We start from the raw sequence: 8,203 nt of genomic DNA, 5'->3' as shown, positions 1-8,203 counted from the left end.
CCGCTGACACAATAATGATGTCATGCTGACATCACAAGTCACTGTTTTGGATAATTCAGATTTTAAAAAATTAAATTAATTCTAGAAAATAGATAAATCTTTAAAAATTAATATAAAATAAACTGTAACTCGGATTAAATTATTTTCAACATGAAAGTTGCTCAGAACGACGAGACGAATCCGGATACGCAACCCGTTCGTCCGCCACGCATCCCTAGCATAGCGAACACGCAACTTTTTCCCTCCGACTCCTCTGCCTGAAAACGCGAAACACCGGGGATAATTTCCCGGATGTTCCTCCCCTTCACCGGTACCACCTCGTAACGCGTTAGGGCACACCTAGCATCACGCTTTGTCATGTCATGCATCGTCATGCATTTGTTTGCATTATATTTATTGTTTCTTCCCCCTCTTCTCTCGCTAGACATCGAGACCGACGCCGCTGCTACCCAGTACGACTACGGTGTTGATGACCCCTCTCTCTTGCCAGAGCAACCAAGCAAGCCCCCCCCTTGATAACCAAATATCGCCTATTCATTCTCTATACTGCTTGCATTAGAGTAGTGTAGCATGTTACTGCTTTCGGTTAATCCTATTCTGATGCATAGCTTGTCTTTGTTGCTACAGTTGTTACCCTTACCTGCTATCCTACTGCTTAGTATAGGATGCTAGTGTTCCATCAGTGGCCCTACACTCTTGTCCGTCTGCCATGCTATACTACTGGGCCGTGATCACTTCGGGAGGTGGTCACGGGCATATATTATATACTTTACACTCTTACATTACCTGTGATACTGTTCGGAGATGGGGGCTGAAGGGGCAGGTGGTTCCACCCAGGTAGTGGTGGGCCTGGGTTCCCGACGGCCCCCAACTGTTACTTTGAGGCGGAGCGACAGGGCAGGTTGAGGCCACCTAGGAGAGAGGTGGGCCTGACCCTGGTCGGCGTTCGCGGATACTTAACACATTTAACGAGATCTTGGTATTTGATCTGAGTCTGGCTATTGGCCTATACGCACTAACCATCTACGCAGGGACAGTTATGGGCACTCGACATCGTGGTATCAGCCGAAGCCTTCGTGACGTCAGCGACTGAGTGGCGCGTGCCGGATTGGACCGTAAGCCTGCTCTTGTATTAAGGGGTCTAGTTCTGCTTCCGGCCGCGTACGCAACGTGCAGGTGTGCAATGGGCGATGGGCCCAGACCCCTGCGCCATAGGATTTAGACCGGCGTGCTGACCTCTCTGTTGTGCCTAGGTAGGGCTGTGACGTGTTGATCTTCCGAGGCCGGGCATGACCCAGGAAAGTGTGTCCGGCCAAATGGGATCGAGCGTGTTGGGATATGTGGTGCACCCCTGCAGGGAAGTTAATCTATTCGAATAGTCGTGATCTTCGGTAACAGGACGACTTGGAGTTATACCTTGACCTTATGACAACTAGAACCGGATACTTAATAAAACACACCCTTCCAAGTGCCAGATACAACCGGTGATCGCTCTCTCATAGGGCGACGAGGGGAGGATCATCGGTTAGGATTATGCTATACGATGCTACTTGGAGGTCTTCAGTCTACTCTCTTCTACATGCTGCAAGACGAGGCTGCCAGAAGCGTAGTCTTCGAAAGGACTAGCTATCCCCCCTTATCCTGGCTTTCTGCAGTTCAGTCCACATATAATAGCCTTATTCCAGTTGATACCAATGCATACATATGTAGTGTAGCTCCTTGCTTGCGAGTACTTTGGATGAGTACTCACGGTTGCTTTCTCCTTCTCTTCCCTCTATCCTTTCTACCTGGTTGTCGCAACCAGATGCTGGAGCCCAGGAGCCAGACACCACCGTCATCGACAACTCCTACTACACCGGAGGTGCCTACTACTACGTGCTGCCCGCTGACGACGACCAGGAGTAGTTAGGAGGATCCCAGGCAGGAGGCCTGCGCCTCTTTCGATCTGTATCCCAGTTTGTGCTAGCCTTCTTAAGGCAAACTTGTTTAACTTATGTCTGTACTCAGATATTGTTGCTTCCGCTGACTCGTCTATGATCGAGCTCTTGTATTTGAGCCCTCGAGGCCCCTGGCTTGTAATATGATGCTTGTATGACTTATTTTATTTGTAGAGTTGTGTTGTGATATCTTCCCGTGAGTCCTTGATCTTGATTGTACACATTTGCATGCATGATTAGTGTACGGTCAAATCAGGGGCGTCATAAGAAGAAGACTGACGCTGGCGGTAATGTTACTGTCTATAAAGCTCAACTTGTTGTGAAAGGTTTTCGACAAGTTCAAGGGATTGACTACGATGAGACCTTCTCACCCGTAGCGATGCTTAAGCCTGTCCGAATCATGTTAGAAATTGCCGCATTTTATGATTATGAAATTTGGCAAATGGATGTCAAAACTGGATTCCTGAATGGATTTATGGAAGAATAGTTGTATATGATGCAACCGGAAGGTTTTGTCGATCCAAAGGGAGCTAACAAAGTGTGCGAGCTCCAGCAATCCATTTATGGACTGGTGCAAGCCTCTCGGAGTTGGAATAAACGCTTTGATAGTGTGATCAAAGCATTTGGTTTTGTACAGACTTTTGGAGAGGCCTGTATTTACAAGAAAGTGAGTGGGAGCTCTGTAGCATTTCTAATATTACATGTGGATGACATATTGTTGATTTGAAATGATATAGAATTTCTGGATAGCATAAAGGGATACTTGAATAAGAGTTTTTCAATGAAAGACCTCGGTGAAGCTGCTTATATATTGGGCATCAAGATCTATAGAGATAGATCAAGACGCTTAATTGGACTTTCACAAAGCACATACCTTGACAAAGTTTTGAAGAAGTTCAAAATGGATCAAGCAAAGAAAGGGTTCTTGCCTATGTTACAAGGTGTGAAGTTGAGTAAGACTCAATGCTCGACCACTGCAGAAGATAGAGAGAAAATGAAAGATGTTCCCTATGCTTCAGCCATAGGTTCTATCATGTATGTAATATTGTGTTCCAGACCTGATGTGTGCCTTGCTATAAGTCTAGCAGGGAGGTACCAAAGTAATCCAGGAGTGGATCACTGGACAGCGGTCAAGAACATCCTGAAATACCTGAAAGGACTAAGGATATGTTTCTCATTTATGGAGGTGACAAAGAGCTCATCGTAAATGGTTACATTGATGCAAGCTTTGACACTAATCCGGACGATTCTAAATCGCAAACTAGATACGTGTTTACATTGAACGATGGAGCTGTCAGTTGGTGCAGTTCTAAACAAAGCGTCGTGGTAGGATCTACGTGTGAAGCAGAGTAGATAGCTGCTTTGAAAGCAGCAAATGAAGGAGTCTGGATGAAGGAGTTCATATCCGATCTAGGTGTCATACCTAGTGCATCGGGTCCAAAGAAAATCTTTTGTAACAATACTAGTGCAATTGCCTTGGCGAAGTAATCCAGATTTCACAAGAGAACCAAGCACATCAAGAGACGCTTCAATTCCATCCGGGATTTAGTGCAGGTGGGAGACATACAAATTTGCAAGATACATACGGATCTGAATGTTGCAGACCCATTGACTAAGCCTCTTCCATGAGCAAAACATGATCAGCACCAAGGCCCCATGGGTGTTAGAATCATTACTGTGTAATCTAGATTATTGACTCTAGTGCAAGTGGGAGACTGAAGGAAATATGTCCTAGAGGCAATAATAAAGTTATTATTTATTTCCTTATACCATGATAAATGTTTATTATTCATGCTAGAATTGTATTAACCGGAAACATAATACATGTGTGAATACATAGACAAACAATATGTCACTAGTATGCCTCTACTTGACTAGCTCGTTGATCAAAGATGGTTAAGTTTCCTAGCCATTGACATGGGTTGTCATTTGATTAACGGGATCACATCATTAGGAGAATGATGTGATTGACTTGACCCATTCCGTTAGCTTAGCACCCGATCGTTTAGTATGTTGCTATTGCTTTCTTCATGACTTATACATGTTCCTATGACTATGAGATTATGCAACTCCCGTTTACCGGAGGAACACTTTGTGTGCTACCAAATGTCACAATGTAACTGGGTGATTATAAAGGTGCTCTACAGGTGTCTCCGAAGGTACTTGTTGGGTTGGCGTATTTCGAGATTAGGATTTGTCACTCCGATTGTCGGAGAGGTATCTCTGGGCCCTCTCGGTAATGCACATCACTTAAGCCTTGCAAGCATTGCAACTAATGAGTTAGTTGCGGAATGACGCATTACGGAACGAGTAAAGAGACTTGCCGGTAACAAGATTGAACTAGGTATTGAGATACCGACGATCGAATCTCGGGCAAGTAACATATCGATGACAAAGGGAACAACGTATGTTGTTATGCGGTCTGACCGATAAAGATCTTCGTAGAATATGTGGGAGCCAATATGAGCATCCAGGTTCCACTATTGGTTATTGACCGGAGACGTGTCTCGGTCATGTCTACATAGTTCTCGAACCCGTAGGGTCCGCATGCTTAACGTTTCGATGACAGTTATATTATGAGTTTATATGTTTTGATGTACCGAAGGTTGTTCGGAGTCCTGGATGTGATCACGGACATGACGAGGGGTCTCGAAATGGTCGATACATGAAGATTGATATATTGGAAGCCTATGTTTGGATATCGGAAGTGTTCCGGGTGAAATCGGGATTTTACCGGAGTACCGGGAGGTTACCGGAACCCCCCGGGAGGTTAATGGGCCTTAGTGGGCCTTTACGGAGAAGAGGAGAGGCGGCCAGGGCTAGGCCGCGCGGCCCTCCCCCCTAGTCCGAATAGGACAAGGAGAAGGGGGTGGCGCCCCCTTCCTTCCTCTCTCCCTCCTCTTTCCCCCTCCCAAGTCCTAATCCAACTAGGAAAGGGGGGAGTCCTACTCTCGGTGGGAGTAGGACTCCTCCTGGCGCGCCCTCTCTCCTGGTCGGCCGCACCCTCCCTTGCTCCTTTATATACAGGGGCAGGGGGCACCCTAGAGACAACAATTGATCAGTTGATCTTTTAGCCGTGTGCGGTGCCCCCCTCCACCATAGTCCACCTCGATAACACTGTAGCGGTGCTTAGGCGAAGCCCTACGTCGGTAGAGCATCATCATCGTCACCACGCCGTCGTGCTAACAAAACTCTCCCTCAACACTTGGCTGGATCGGAATTCGAGGGACGTCATCGGGCTGAACGTGTGCTGAACTCGGAGGTATCGTGCGTCCGGTACTTGATCGGTCGGATCATGAAGACGTACGACTACATCAACCGCATTGTGCTAACGCTTCTGCTTTCGGTCTACGAGGGTACGTGGACAACAGTCTCCCCTCTCATTGCTATGCATCACCATGATCTTGCATGTGCGTAGGAATTTTTTTGAAATTTCTACGTTCCCCAACAAATGCAGCTGTCTCTAATGCATAACCCCAAACTGATAGTGGTAAATCGGTAAGAGACATCATAGATTGCACCATATCTAATAAATTACGGTTATGATGTTCGGACACACCATTACGATGTGGTGTTCCAGGTGGCGTGAGTTGCAAAACTATTCCATATTGTTTCAAATGAAGACCAAACTCATAACTCAAATATTCTCCTCCACGATCAGATCATAGAAACTTTATTTTCTTGTTACGATGATTTTCCAATTCACTCTAAAATTATTTGAACTTTTCAAATGTTTCAGATTTATGTCTCATCAAGTAGATATACCCATATCCGCTCAAATCATCTATGAAGGTCAGAAAATAACGATACCTGCCACGAGCCTCAACACTCATCGGACTGCATACATCAGTATGTATTATTTCCAACAAGTCTGTTGCTCGCTCCATTGTTCCGGAGAACGGAGTCTTAGTCATCTTGCCCATGATGCATGGTTCGCAAGCATCAACTGATTCATAATCAAGTGATTCCAAAAGCCCATCAGCATGGATTTTCTTCATGCGATTTACACCAATATGACCTAAACGGCAGTGCCACAAATAAGTTGCACTATCATTATTAACTTTCCATCTTTTGGCTTCAATATTATGAATATGTGTATCACTACGATCGAGATTCAATAAACCATTCACCTTGGGTGTATGACCATTGAAGGTTTTATTCATGTAAATAGAACAACAATTATTCTCTGACTTTAAATGAATAACTGCATTGCAATAAACATGATCAAATCATATTCATGCTTAATGCAAACACCAAATAACATTTACTTAGGTTCAACACTAATCCCGAAAGTATAGGGAATGTGCAATGATGAGCATATCAATCTTGGAACCACTTCCAACACACATCGTCACTTCACCCTTAACTAGTCTCTGTTCATTCTGCAACTCCCATTTCGAGTTACTAATCTTAGCAACTGAACTAGTATCAAATACTGAGGGGTTGCTATAAACACTAGCAAAGTACACATCAATAACATGTATATCAAATATACCTTTGTTCACTTTACCATCCTTCTTATCCGCCAAATACTTGGGGCAGTTCTGCTTCCAGTGACCAGTCCCTTTGCAGTAGAAGTACTTAGTCTCAGGCTTAGGTCCAGACTTGGGCTTCTTCACTTGAGCAGAAACTTGCTTGTCGTTCTTCTTGAAGTTCCCCTTCTTCCCTTTGCCCTTTTCTTGAAACTAATGGTCTTGTCAACCATCAACACATGATGCTTTTATTGATTTCTACCTTCGTCAGTTTCAGCATCACGAAGAGCTTGGGAATTGTTTCTGTTATCCCTTGCATATTATAGTTCATCACGAAGTTCTAGTAACTTGGTGATAGCGACTAGAGAACTCTGTCAATCACTATCTTATCTGGAAGATTAACTCCCACTTGATTCAAGTGATTGTAGTACTCAGACATTCTGAGCACATGCTCACTAGCTGAGCTATTCTCCTCCATCTTGTAGGCGAAGTGCTTGTCAAAGGTCTCATACCTTTTGACATGGGCATGAGTCTGAAATACTAATTTTAACTCTTGGAACATCTCATATGCTCCATGGCGTTCAAAATGTCTTTGAAGCCCCAATTCTAGGCCGTAAAGCATGATGCACTAAACTATCAAGTAGTCATCATATCGAGCTTGCCAAACATTCATAAAGTCTACATCTGCTCCTGCAATCAGTCTTTCACCTAGCTGTGCATCAATGACATAATTCTTCTGTACATCAATGAGGATAATCCGCAGATCAAGGATCCAATCCGCATCATTGCTACTAACATCTTTCAACTTAGTTTCCTCTAGGAACATATCAAAAATAAAACATGGGAGCTAAACGCGAGCTATTGATCTACAACATAGATATGCTAATACTAACAGGACTAAGTTCATGATAAATTTAAAGTTCAATTAATCATATTACTTAAGAACTCCCACTTAGACAGACATCTCTCTAGTCATCTAAATGATCACGTGATCCAAATCAACTAAACCATGTCCGATCATCACGTGCGATGGAGTAGTTTTCAATGGTGAACATCACTATGTTGATCATATCTACTATATGATTCACGCTCGACCTTTCGATCTCCAGTGTTCCGAGGCCATATCTGCATATGCTAGGCTCGTCAAGTTTAACCTGAGTATTCCGCGTGTGCAAAACTGGCTTGCACCCGTCGTATGTGAACGTAGAGCTTATCACACCCGATCATCATGTGGTGTCTCGGCATGACGAACTGTCGCAATGGTGCATACTTGGGGAGAACATTTATACCTTGAAATTTAGTGAGAGATCATCTTATAATGCTACCGTCGAACTAAGCAAAATAAGATACATAAAGGATAAACATCACATGCAATCAAAATATGTGACATGATATGGCCATCATCATCTTGTGCCTTTGATCTCCATCTCTAAAACACCGTCATGATCTCTATCGTCACCGACATGACACCATGATCTCCATCATCTTGATCTCTATCAACGTGTCGTCACATGGTCGTCTCACCAACTATTGCTTTTGCAACTATTGCTATCACATAGCGATAAAGTAAAGCTATTATATGGCGCTTGCATCTTATGCAATAAAGAGACAACCATAAGGCTCCTGCCAGTTGCCGATAACTTTAACAAAACATGATCATCTCATACAACAATTTATATCTCATCACGTCTTGATCATATCACATTAGAACATGCCCTGCAAAAACAAGTTAGACGTCCTCTACTTTGTTGTTGCAAGTTTTACGTGGCTGTTACGGGCTGAGCAAGAACCATT

This window comes from Triticum aestivum, chromosome 6A (genome assembly GCF_018294505.1).
Source record: "Triticum aestivum cultivar Chinese Spring chromosome 6A, IWGSC CS RefSeq v2.1, whole genome shotgun sequence".
NCBI lineage: Eukaryota > Viridiplantae > Streptophyta > Magnoliopsida > Poales > Poaceae > Triticum > Triticum aestivum.
This window is presented reverse-complemented; position numbering follows the sequence as displayed.